Here is a 13,740-nt window from a genome sequence, read left to right on the forward strand (position 1 = left end):
GTTTGATTTTATTAAATTTAAAGTTTTGTAGAACAGACCCGAACAGATCGTGCAGTTGTAGAGCGGTAACTCCTCCACTGGAGCCGAACATCAGAACGAAAACCGAAATCTAATTCAAGCTCAACTGTTTATTAACGCTTTTCAGCATAGTGGCATCTCCGGATGCCACATTTTTCTGAGCCATTTCTTGTGATATGAAAGTAGCAATTTTTCGATTCAACCGGGGGTTTTTGGTACGGAAAAATTTAGTTTTTAGGAAATTTTAAGACATATTTTTATGAAAATTTACATATTACGGTTTTCGGGATCGCCGATCACGAATCTACTCAGATTTTGAAAATTTAAAAATGGCGGCAGAAAATAGAAATATTACTGAATTTCGCTGGAAATTTTCTGTAATCATGGACACACACAATAGAAAATTTCCACAAAAATTTCAATTTTCGGTCGCCATTGTAAAATTTTCAAAATCTGAGCTCAGATATATTTATATATCTTATATAGTTATATTTATTTTAAAATAATTTACTCAAAATAAGTGAACGACACCTATATTGATTTCGAATTTTAAAGAATTTAGAAAATTATTTGTGAGAAATATTATGCAATTTAGTTACTTTAGACCAGTGGTCGGCAAACTTTTGCTCAGTTTTCAGGTATGGTCAGGCCCGCCCCGACTTAATTTTTTCTACTGCTTTACGGTCTATTCATGGACCTCAGTGTGAGTAAGCTTCCTCCAGCAGGCGCCTTTTGTCTAGAGCAGCGATTCCCAAACTAGTGCCGACGGTCGGCGGCCCGACCGCGGTCGGGGAAAGCCACCCCGGGCCGGGCAGCCCCCTAGGGGGGAAGCCAGTCCGGGCCCAGCTCCTCGGCAGCCCCCCCGCTATGAAGACCCTTTCATTGTCATGCGATTTAAGGCTGATTCAATTACTAAAATCCTAAAGACATGGCTCAATTCAATTCTAATTATCTGAATCATTTGCCTGATGCAATTTTAAGCAAATGAAAAAAAAGTTGATAAAAATCGGTTAACATTTCGAGTAATTCAGCACATCTTTAAGTGCATGCAATATTACAGGAACTGTCAACTGGCATTGAAGATATTAACCGATTTTCATCAACTTTCGTTTCATTTGCCTAAAATCAGATTAGGAAATTGATTCAACTAATTAAAATTTAATTTATTAACATTTTAACACATATTAATTTTTCTCAACCGGCTCTAATTCTCTCGCGTGAAGCATAAAACCTCCCGCATGACCGACAGTCAAGTATCCCCCTTGGGTTCTAGTAAAGGGAAAAAATGGTAGGGTGGCGGCCCTGCCCCTCCCTGAAAACTGCAAAAAAAAGTTTGGGAATCGCTGGTCTAGAGCAGTGATCGGCATACTTTTTGCTTCATTTTCAGATATCACCCGACTTATTTTTTTCTACTACTTTTCGATCTATTCATGTACCTTAGTGTGAGTGAGCTTACTCCAGCAAGGGTCTTTTGTCCACAGGCATGTCAAAGTAAGGAAATTTTAATCCAATGATATATTACTTGCCTAGAAAAGTTAAAAATTTGAAGGAGTTTAATATCAAGAAACATCAGCTTTACAGTCAATTTAATACTAAATACTTCTCAAATTTTCAACCTTTATATACAAATTAAATGTCTTTGGTATCGTAAAAATACGGAGATTCCAAATATATTACCAAGTCACTGATTGCAAAATTACGAATTTTTTAATGTCACATTTTTTTCCCATTTTCTAACAAAGGACCCTTGAGGAAAGGGGTGGTCTGGCCAAGCTCGCAGGTACTGCCCTGAGAGTAGGTCACAGGGCAGCCAGGGCAGGCTACCCTGCCCAGGGCAAGAGCGTGCCGACCACTGGTCTAGAGGCATGTCAAAGTAAGGAAGTTTAAAAACTTTTAATTATTCAGCTAGCGATTTGAAAATAGCATTATCAGCATCAAAGAATTTTTTCGATTCCAATTATACATTATTTATCTACAAAAATTAAGTATTTGACGGAGTTTAATATCAAAAAATTTCAGCTTAATATTCAATTTAATACTAAATACTTCTGAAATTTTCAACCTTTATTGACAAATTACATGTCTTTGGAATCGGAAAAATACGTAGATTCCAAGTATATTGCATACTTTCAAATCACTGATTGCAAAATTAATCATTTTTAATTTCAAATTTTTTCCGATTTTCCAACAAAGGACCCCTGAAAAAAGGGATGGTCTGTCTAAGCTCGCAGGTACCTGACCAGAAAATAGGTCGTTGGTCAGCTCGGTCAGGGTAGCCAGACTTGGTCATGAGCATGCCGTCCACTGCTTTAGACCAGTGGTCGGCAAATTACTGCCGCGCGGCACCCCTAGCTGCCACGGCAAGTCAAGTCACAATTTCGTGGCAGTACCTTACTGCCACCAAGAAGGTCCAACCCGCCATGGACGCTTCCTTTATTAAGCGGTTCGAATAACGGGGATTAAAATTCAAAACAAAAAAATTCTCAATGTCAACATTAGCTTTCTGAAACCTCGAAATTCAAAATCTGTGAATTCTTGCGATCAAAAGGAATCTAAAAAACGTCTTAAAATACTAAAAATCAATGCATTATAACACTTTTAGTTTAAAATTGAGTTTTCATTATATTCCATTAAATCATTGATTTTTAACTTCCCAAATACAAGTTTCGATGAATTCAATCGCAAAAAAGTAACAAATTTCGAATTCCAGACTTATAAATTGCTATTATAAGAATTTAAAACAAAATTCATTAGTAACTTTTTATTCACATTGAGTATCCCGTCTAACAATCAAACCCTGACGAGGAAAGCCAACCTAATTCAGAAAAAAACGTAGCGTTGACGAACAAAGCGCGGCAGGCAAAAAAAAAATGTCTTGGGTCAAACCTGCCCTTACCTGAAAAGTGAGCAAAAAGTTTTCGGACCATTGCTTTAGACCAGTGGTCGGCATGCTCTTGCCCAGGGCAGGGTACCCTGCTCTGCCTGCCCTACGACCTACTTTCAGGGCAGTACCTGCGAGCTTGGCCAGACCACCCCTTTCCTCAGGGGTCCTTTGTTAGAAAATGGGGAAAAAATGTGAGATTAAAAAATTCATAATTTTGTAATCAGTGACTTAAAAGTAATATATTTGGAATCTACGTATTGTTCCGATTCCAAAGACATGAATTTATCGATAAAGGTTGAAAATTTGAGAAGTATTTAGTATTAAATTGGCTGTAAAGCTGATGTTTCTTGATATTAAACGCCTTCAAATTTTCAACTTTTCTAGGCAAGTAATATATAATTGGAATCGGAAAAATTCGTAGGTGCTGATTATGTTATTTTCAAATCGCTAGTTGAAAAATTAAAAGTTTTAAAGTTTCCTTAATTTGACATGCCTGTAGACAAAAGACCCCTGTTGGAGTAAACTCACTCACACTAAGGTACATGAATAGACCGAAAAGTAGTAGACAAAATTAAGCCGGGTGGAGCCTGACCATACCTGGAAATTATATACAGTATTATATATATTATATATAGTATACCTGCTCGTCTTACCCTCTCCACACGACTTTTCCTCACGTCCCTGACTGAGCGAGATTGTTATGCCGGGCTTTGCCAGCGGGGGGCCCCCTTTGTCCTAATGAGGCATAAAATGCCATGCATAAAAATGTTATAGTTTTGCAATCAGCAAATTCAAAATATCATATTCGGAATCTGCGTTTTTTTGGGATCCCAACGATATGTAACTTTCAATTATGAATTTTTTAATCTCACATTTTTTCCCAATTTTCTAACAAAGGACCCCTGAGGAAAGGGGTGGTCTGGCCAAGCTCGCAGGTACTGCCCTGAAAGTAGGTCGTGGGGCAGCCAAGGCAGGGTACCCTGTCCTGGGCAAGAGCATGCCGACCACTGCTTTAGACGATAAACAACATCAATTTGATATAATTATGGATGTTTTTTTTTGAACTAAGAAGCTTTGGTCGAAATAAATAAATAAGATACTGATAAATAGATACTAAGCATTAAACAATCGTAGAAACGTATTTCCTATAGGAATGAAGAAAAACAAGCAGCAATCATAAGAACATGAATATCAATAATAAAAGTATGTATAATTTCAAGTTCCCGAAGCTGGAATTACAACGTTGTCATATCGATATAGGCACTATGTCATAATTTAGTGATTATTTAGTGCTAAATTATGATGCAGAACAAAAATCTGGTGCCGAGTAATTATTGTCAAAAACATGTAGTAATTTTCGCTTCAGCTGAAGACACAACTCCGGTATGCGAAACTCTGAAACTATTAGTGAAATGAATTTCTCCTTTACGCATGCATTTATAGCTAATTCAATGATTTGGATTTTTGCAATTCCCGAAATCCGAGCACCTTTTTTTACCAAAAACGTATAGTAATGCGGGCTTCAGGTGACTGATAGGTGTAACTCTGAAACTATTAGTGGTTTCAGATTCACCTTTACGCAGGAATTTAGTACTAATTAAATGCTCTGAATTGGTGCAATGCACGACATCCAGGAACTTTTTTTTGCCAAAAACTTGTAGTAATTATGGCTTTATGTGAAACGATTAGTGATATCAAATTCTGCTTTACGCTGGAATTTAGTGCTACTTAAGTGCTCTGGATTTGTGCAATGAATATGATAGCATTAAAGAGGAACTAAATAATTGCATAGAGGTGAATTTGATAATACTAATATTTTCCGCGTTTCATATACCAGTCACCTCAAGCCATCATTACTACATGTTTTTGACTAAAAGAATCGGGCACAGAATTTAGTTTTTACGGCATATTAGCCCTAAATGCCTGCTCAAAGGTGAATTTAATGCCACACTCATAAAAATGTTTGTTTGAATCAAACAACACAATTTATTTGAATTCATATAATTGAATCAAACAAATTTCTTGTTTCAATGAAAAAAAGGTTTATTTAATTTAAAGAAATGGAAATTGTTTGCCTTATTGCTTAAAACAAATGATTTTTTTAGTTCAATTTGTTTGATTTAAATAAAAAATTGACTTTTATTAAACAATGCATTTGTTTCAGGTCTGTTTATTCGAATTCATAAAAATATTTATTTGATTCAAAGAAAAAATACAGTAGAAACCAGTACTACCAAATCATGTTCTTTTCTATTATAATTATTATAGTATGATTAAAAACAGGAACAAATATGTACATTCAATTCAAATGTCTAACTGGTTCATTTCTCATTATTCTACTTTATGATTGTTCAATACAGAAATGAGAAGCCCAGAGTTCAAAATTAACCAGAATTAAGCATTCGGCTTGAACAAGTGTTTCTGCTTTTACATATACAATGATATTTATGATTTACAATAAACATATCATCGAGCCTATACATTATTTTTATAAAGAATACTCAATTTTGAGGTTAAGTGTAAAAAAAGATTTACTTCACTTGAACAAAATCTTTAATTAAGTTAAAAAATATATATTCAATGTAAACAAGAACTATACTTATTTTACACAAGAAATTTATTAAAAACTAACCAAACATTTATTTGAACCCACATTAAAGAAATAATTTGTTTGATTCAAACCAAATTCGTTTGATTCAAACAAACATTTTTCTCAGTGAACTAATAGTTTCCGAGTTTCATATGCCAGTCACCTTAATCCAGCATTACACGTTCTTAGTAAAAAAAAGTACCCGAATTTTTTGCATAGCACAAATGCAGAGCACTTAATTAACACTAAAGTCCTGCGCAAAGGAGAATTTGATATCACTAATAGTTGCAGAGTTTCGTATACCGGAGTTGTGGCTTCCGCAGAAGCTAGAATTGCTGCATGTTTTTGACCAAAACTGTGGGCCATATTTTTTATCTACAGCCTAAATTAGCACTAAATTATGGCATCGAAATCATTTCGATATGAAAATGTAATTCCAGCTTCCAGAACCTTATAAGTAAAATAAATATTAAAACTTCCTTCTGTTTGGTGTCGTTCACTGGTTTTCAAGGTACTATAAGGATTTAAAAAATATATTAAATCTACTTAAGTTTCAGAAAAATATGTATGTAATTAAATTCATAAAAATAACGATATAACTTCTGAAAGTATTACAAGATAAGAAATACCTTTTCTTCTAACTTTCATATTAACGACATCGCTAATTTTTGCAGTGTCGACAGGTTCTTCTGGGGGTGACAACAAACACATTATTTTATGAATATATTGAGAAATTTTGTACTTAATAAATTTTTAAATACAAATTCCATGAATAATAGAATATATACGCATGTGCAAGTATCTATTTTAAAACCCCGCAATTTTAATATAAGAAATGTTTTTGCACAGTGTCGATCACTGGAAGGGTGTCGGCAATACCCTTGTTTACCATAAGAATGTTTGCAAAGTTTCAAGCCGACTGGATATATGAAAGTCTCAAAAATAAAATGCAAGGTTTGATTCTTACAAGCTTAAATACATGGAAATTAAAATAAAAACTTGTAAAAGAAAATTTTTTAATTCGTTTTTACATTTTACAATAGCATAGTTTATTTTTGAGTTATCAGATCAGTGGATAGTGTTCAAGCTATTTTCGAGTTGATGCATATATTTGACTTTCCACAGGGAAAGGACCCACTTTGTCCGTATAGTGACATGTAGGTGGATAAATTTACAACATTTAAAGAAGAAGTTGAACCCTCTGGGTTGAAAACCCAGTAACTGGGGCACTTTTGAAGTTGGAACTTCAAAAACCCGCTGTTTCAGAGAAACGCATCTAAAGTTATCGTGTTCCTTAAGCGCACGTATTATACATTTTCATCAAACACAAAGCTCCCTTCCTTTCGGTTACTTACAGGACATAATTATTCGATTAAATAGATCATAGATATCGAAGCATGATTTGCTGTCGAAACTCCAAAATCGACATCGAACTATTTTATGTGTATGGTTATCATATTACATATAATTTGAAACCCGAAAACTTGATTTGAAAATATGTCAAAAACGGTTTCAGCTGCGATTTTCGTTCTTTAATTTTTTTATCCCAAAATGCATACAAATGATGGATCGTAGCCAGACCTTGTTGTCATTTGCATTATTCCTTGTTTGAGGTGCACTATGTGGCAGCAAACATAATATTTTTGGGTTCCTCGTGTAATGGGCATTATACTTCTTGCAAAACATCAGAACGCATAAGTAATGCATATTGATTATGAACAAAATGTAAAATTAAAACTTTTTGATCTAATATTTTTACAACTCATATAAATGTACGAGACGCCGCTACATACAAATAGAAGAGAGTAAAAAAGATGCAATGACCCTGATGATCGAATGAAATATAATTTAGCTATAGCCAACGGTGCGTTAATTGCACTGACAGAGGTTATGTGCGAAGCAAATACCTACCGCAACTGAGTTTTAAACTGATAACTTTTCATATAGTAAATTCACCAATTCTCTGCAAGGGAATGCGATGACTCAACATCCAAACAAGATATTATTTATTTTTAACTGGACAAACGAGAATAAAAATTGCATATGAAAATTAAGAAAGATTAACTCCTTTTACTAAAAGATGTACAGAGATACATCAAAGTTTTTCGTTACCTGTCAGTCTTGTGGGATAGCTGATAAGAAGAAACGTAAAGCCATTCAAATCTGTTCCTGAACTGAGTCAATTTCAAATCTACAAAGCCGGAATCTTAGTGTTTGTCGTTTGTCAAAAAAATTGTAAAACCGCGACAACCGTGCCGTGCAAACGGCCACGAACGGCAGTCGAGGATGGTTTCTGCGTGAGTAAGAGAGATAGCAAAGAAACGTCACAGAACCACTCACCCCAGAACCGCACTGACTACACCATCGACATATAGAAATGGACCCGTAATGCTGTGGGGAGAACAATAATGGGCTCTAGAGAGAGAGAAAACATATGAGACTAGACCTATCTCTTTCTAGATAAAGCTGATTGGTCGAGAATATTTTCGTTGGGTGAAGTTTGGCGCAGCACAGGACCAAAGATATTATTAAACGTAGATGCGCTACGGGGCGTCGGAGTGGGGAATTATATATATAGGACATCACATTTTCTGCCCTATCGAGGTGCTGCCCTCATCGTACTACGAAGTCGAATTCTTGTTTTCTTATTCTTCGTAAAATATGACGGTAAAGCAGTAGAAAATTTTTTTGAGGTTAGAAAAGTTTGACATGTATGTATTGCTGATTTTTTTCAGATCTGAAGCTTGAGCCAGGTTTTCGGTACAGTCTTTTTTTAATTATAAAAAAAATGTTTTCGAAAAATCATATTTTTAATTTAAAAAAAAAGTATTATAGAAAGACATTTCAAGGTAAACAAGTGCTGAAAGCATTTTTCTTTGACAATTTTTTTTTTTTTAATTGAAATAATTAAATATTTATACCAAAGAAACAACTTTTTCAATGTTTGAAGTATTTAAACATTATTGTTTAAATTTAAAATAATAATTAAAACAAAATATATTTCTGGATAAGATATTTTGGTTGAAAATATATATAGTATTTTTTAAATCACAAAAGTTCTTCTGAAAAATCGAAATGTTAATTAAAAAACACGTGTTTTTATATATTAATTTATCGGTAAAATTTTTTGTATAATTTTAATTTTAATTTCAAACAATAATTTTTAACACTTTAAATATTAAAGAAAAATTTATTTTATTTGATTAGTTTCGGAATTATATTTTTTGGGACAGAGTTTTACCGAGTCGGGAATTTCATTTTTCGGGATATTTCAGCCGCCCCTATAAAATTACAGATAATAAGAGATTAAAATTTGAAAAAATTGGGTAGGCTTTTATGACATCTAGGTATGTAAAAAAGGTAAACTGCATAAAATTTAAAAACTAATTTAAGAACTATTTATACTCTTTTAAGATACCAATACAATTTACATAACACTAATTGTAAAATTTGCAAATTTTTAGGCCTTCAGTTTAGGAATTTGAATTTTAACGTTAGAATTGCTTCATTTTCAGAATACAGCCTTATTGTTTGAATTATCAGAATTTTTCGAAATTTTTAGAAATTTTCAAACGGCGAAAAAGTTTGAATTTACAATTTTAAAATGCGAAAATACACCATTTTTCATGTTCATTTGCAATCCAGCGAGTCACTTTCTTTAGCTTCTTTTGAAAGTCGATCCTTTGCTTTCAGTTTTCTTTTTAAACTATACCTTGAATTCAACGCATTTCAAATTAAATTTTTGCAGCTGCATTTAAATTGAATTATACAAAGGTTTTTTGTTTTATATACAAATTAATTAAAACATTTTATTGGTTTTTTCACGACTGCAATTTATAACTCTAAAATGGAATAATTGTAGCTCAAACATGAAAAAGTATAGACTAATTTCATATTTAAAGAGATTCTATCACATGTATTGAACTATTAAAACTTCTGACCTTTTTTAAGGTTTTTAAAGCTCTTTTAATAACTTGTTTTGAACAATTTTGGTTGTGATTTCTTAATAAAAGAATAAGTGCTATTTAGTCTCCAGAACAGCAATTTCAAACATATTTACAGCCTTAATAATTTAGACATTTTAAATTTGTAGTATTCAGAATATATTGAATAATTTCAAATTTAAAGCTATTTAAATATTTCATCTGAATTTTTGAATGAAATGTGTTCGATAATTTTAGATTCAAACCTCTCAAATTATTTAGTTACAAATTAAAATCATACAACTTCAAGTTTTATTTATTTTCTGATAATTTGCCCCCCCCCCACAAATTCTTGTTTTTGTAAGAAAATTACGCCTGATTTTTGTAAAAATTAACATATATATATTAAAGGTTCACTCAAGGTCATTTTTGTTCAAAAAGCTTGTTCCTGAATAAATTAACTCTTATTGTTTCCAATTTCGTTCTGTCACTCAGGGTAAGTTTCTGTGAAAAATATTGATTTACAAAGAATATTTGTCAAGCAATAGAATGAATTTCTTCGCCCGAGATGCAAACGTAAATTGTACTATAGTAAATACAACTGGAAAAATTTAGATTAAAGCCAAATTTGGTAAAGAAAACAAACCTTTGTCGACCTATAAATACTAATTTTATTCTCCGAAAGATTTTTTTCCAAAATCTCTTTGAAACACCGTTATTGCAAATATTTAATTAAAGAAAAATATTTGTTATAAAAATAAAAATATTACAATTTTTACATACAATTCTTAAAATAAAAAAAGTGTATGTAACCAATTTAATAAAATTCGCAAAAATCATTTTTCGCATAAAACTCTTCTCATTATGGATGAGAATGTGATAAAATAATCATGGGGCCTTGAAAAAGTAACGTTTTTCGCTTCTTGACTTTTTTCCATATCAAGCTTTTTTTGCTTCAAATGTACATTTTCGTTTGGTTTTTTGGATTTTGAAAATCCTTCAACTTTGGTGAGTTTGATTTTATCAAAAAAAGTTGTCAGGATAAATTGTTCATATTTTCTTGTACCATAAATAGCTGTCGATAAAATTTTCAAATTTTGAAAAAAAGTGGTCTCAAAAATTTTGAAAAAGCTTCAACTTTTTGGATTTTTATCAAAAATGGCTGTTTAACGAAGTCGATCTTTTTTTTTGGTACCCTGAACAGTGTGTCAAAGCCCAATTCAACCGGACCAGTCTTTCAAAAATTATCTGGTATACAGACAACAACAACGACGACGCCGGACAGACAAACAGACCCTGACGTAAAAGTAAAAGTTGTTTTAAATATTAAGCTAGGCTCGCGACTGGGACAAATCAGAAAATGAAAGTAAATTTGAAAATTGAACTGCAGTTCGAGTATTAAAAACTAAACAGTGATTGATTTTACAAGATGATTCTAGATCTGTTCAAAATGATATAATTTACATATTTTAACGCTAAAATTTGAACTAATTTAACTGCAAAGCCTTAGTAGTGACACAAGTATAAAGTTCGAGTTAATGGCTTCTTAAATGAACGCCTTTATTCAATTTCAAAATCTTTTTGAAGTATTATTTCAGTGTAAAATATTCCATTTTTAATCTATTTAAGTTAGAAATAAAAAAAAACAATTTTCAATAGTAAACAATTTGAAAATGAATTGCGGCAATTTCAGAGCGAAAAATTTGAACTTGGAATGTTACGATTATAATTGTTTAATTTTTTTATTTGTATTTTGAAGGTAAAAGTATTTCATTTTGATTCTTAAAGAACAGTTAAATAAGCATTAATTTAGAAGAAAATCAAATAAGCTGGAGGTTTCTGAATGTTACAAAGAAAAGAACAAAATTTGAAGCTCCTCAAGAATTTTGAAATACTAGGAAAACAATAAAAATTTCTGGCTAGATTTAAAATGATTTTTTATTTTGAAAAAATACATAACTCAAAGAAAATGTTTAAAAATATTTCAAAACATTTCAAAAGATTTACAATATTAGAAAAATTCTGGAAGCTCTTGAAACAATTTTGTGTGCAGGATTTTACAAAAATGTTAGGAAAATGGGAATCAGTCTAAAAGACATTTAAAAGTTCCGAAAAAAATTTTTAAATAATGTTAATCGATTTGAAATAATTTAAAAGAGAATAGATACTTTTTATGATTTGGAAATGGTTTCAAATGTTGACTTTTTATTTTGAAAAATTAAATAATTTTAAGAGGAGTTATAAAAATATGGGAACACTGACAAAAATTCCGAAAGGGATGAATGACAAATCCCAAAAAATGAAATCTCCGGCACCTGAATAATAATTTTATAAAAATTGTATTTAAAAATACATTTAAAAACACGTGCGCTTTGAAAGAAAAAAATGTTCTGCCTAAATTTTTTTAGTACCTACATAATAAAATTTTTGAAACAAACTTTGTAGGATTCAATTCAACAACGATTTATATCAAAATTTATTTTTATCATTTTTTTTTATTAATAAAAAATTCGATTTTTCAGAACTTTTGTATGTTTTTTTTCAAATACTATGCACATTTTCAAACAAATTTTTTCATCCAGAAATATATATTCGATTATTGTATTTTCAATATATAAATAATATATAATTAACAATTTTTTAAATTGTTTAAATTCAGGAATTTTCTAGTTCGAATATTTTATGATTCAGCCTTTTTCTTTGGGGATTTTTAAAATTCAGTATAATCTTATTGTCTGGAATTTTATTTATTTTATTTTTCATGAATTTTCCAATTCGACTTTTATATTTCGGGACTTTTATCATTTCGGGAATTTTATTATTGGTTATTTTTCAATGTACGAATTTTACAGTGTCAGGAATTTTATTTTTCGGGATTTTTCAGTCGCTTTTTCCGAAAAATAAAATTCTTACATCACTGTAAAAATTCTGAAATTATAACATTGCAATCTTAAAATTTCGGAATTTTTACAGTGATGTGGGAATTTTATTTTTAATTTTCTAATTCGGGAATTTTATATTTCGACAATGCTTTGTCGAAATATAAAATACCCGAATTAGAAAATTCTCGAAAATTTACAATCTTACCGAATTTAAGAATTACCGACAGAAAATTTCCGAATTATAAAATATTCGGTCTAGACAACTCTCTAATTTGAACAATTAAAAAATAGTTAGTTGAAAAAATTTTTTTAGTAGAATAATAAAATATTTTTACCGAGGAAAAACTTTTTTAATGTTTAAAGTTTCTAAAAATTATTGTTTGAATTAAAAATAACAATAATTGAACAAATGTATTTTTGGATAAAAAAAAGTTGTTTGAAAATGTCCATTTTATTTTTGTACATTACAAAAAACGCTCGCAAAAATAAAATTATTATTAAAAAAAATAAAAATAAAAGTCGCGTTAAATCAGCCTGCATTGAATCCTGCAAAGTTTGCTTCATTTGAAGCTCACGTGTTTTAAATTTATGTTTGTATTATATTTCTTTACCATTATTATTATTTAAAATCAAAACAATAATTTAATAAAATTAAACAATAAACCAAATTTAAAAAAATTTGATTATTGTATTTTTAATAAATAAATAATATTGAACACATAACTGTTTTCTCAATTTCTGCAATTCGAGAATTTTCTAGTTTGTATATCTTATCATTAGACAGCATTCGGGCTGTAGTTTTATTATTCGGGAATTTTCAAATTCGATAATATTGTAAATTGTCCAGGATTTCATTATTCTAGAATTTTTTAATTCGGAATTTTCAGGTTTCAGCATTTTGTTATTTCAGGAAGTTTACAGTGTAAACTGTCGTCTTAACGTCTAAAAACTGAAAGAACAATTTTCCTATGGAATTATAATTATATTTTTATAAAAACGTTAGAATATATAATAATTAAGAAATTGGAAAATACATACGAGAACTTGATTAGACGAATAGTCTAAAAAAGTCCGTAGAAATTGCAGACCACAAAAATAAAAATAAAAACTAAATAATATTAAAGAACTATATATAGACAATATATAGAATGAAAATTATAATTAATAATTTTAGAATTAGTGGAAAATATATGAAACCGTAATATAAATTACTCATCGACTTATATTTGTGGTATTTATTAAAACAATCAAGTTTTGCAAAGTTATAAATGTAAAAATGTTTTAATTGGCAATTTACTTTCAATCCAAATGGTTCTTGTCCAAGCTAAGTTTACCATAAGTGCGCCTCGAAGGTGTGCCGAGAGTTGCTTACAGCGCTCCAAGTGGCTCTTGGCAAACTATATCGATGGGTGTTTTCTACGGGGAGCGGGGGGTAGAGGGGAA

At 30.9% G+C, this 13,740-nt stretch overlaps 1 protein-coding gene across 22 annotated transcripts in view; it reads right to left on the reverse strand.

Annotated features, from left to right (window-relative positions):
• Window positions 1-13,740, reverse strand: part of LOC117170201 (plasma membrane calcium-transporting ATPase 3) — a 1,035,667-nt gene that overhangs the window by 672,573 nt on the left and 349,354 nt on the right. For 10 of the 22 annotated variants that reach the window (XR_004466737.1, XR_004466738.1, XR_004466740.1 and 7 more), the window contains exon 1: window positions 7,605-7,816. The exons of 3 other annotated variants lie outside the window; for them this stretch is intronic. The gene's annotated coding sequence lies outside the window, so the exon portion shown is untranslated. Of the gene's footprint in view, window positions 1-7,604; window positions 7,819-13,740 lie in introns of those variants that run through there. 9 more of the 22 variants (XR_004466741.1, XM_033356801.1, XM_033356806.1 and 6 more) reach the window with 2 other exon arrangements.

Source organism: Belonocnema kinseyi, chromosome 3, assembly GCF_010883055.1.
Source record: "Belonocnema kinseyi isolate 2016_QV_RU_SX_M_011 chromosome 3, B_treatae_v1, whole genome shotgun sequence".
NCBI classification, from domain to species: domain Eukaryota; kingdom Metazoa; phylum Arthropoda; class Insecta; order Hymenoptera; family Cynipidae; genus Belonocnema; species Belonocnema kinseyi.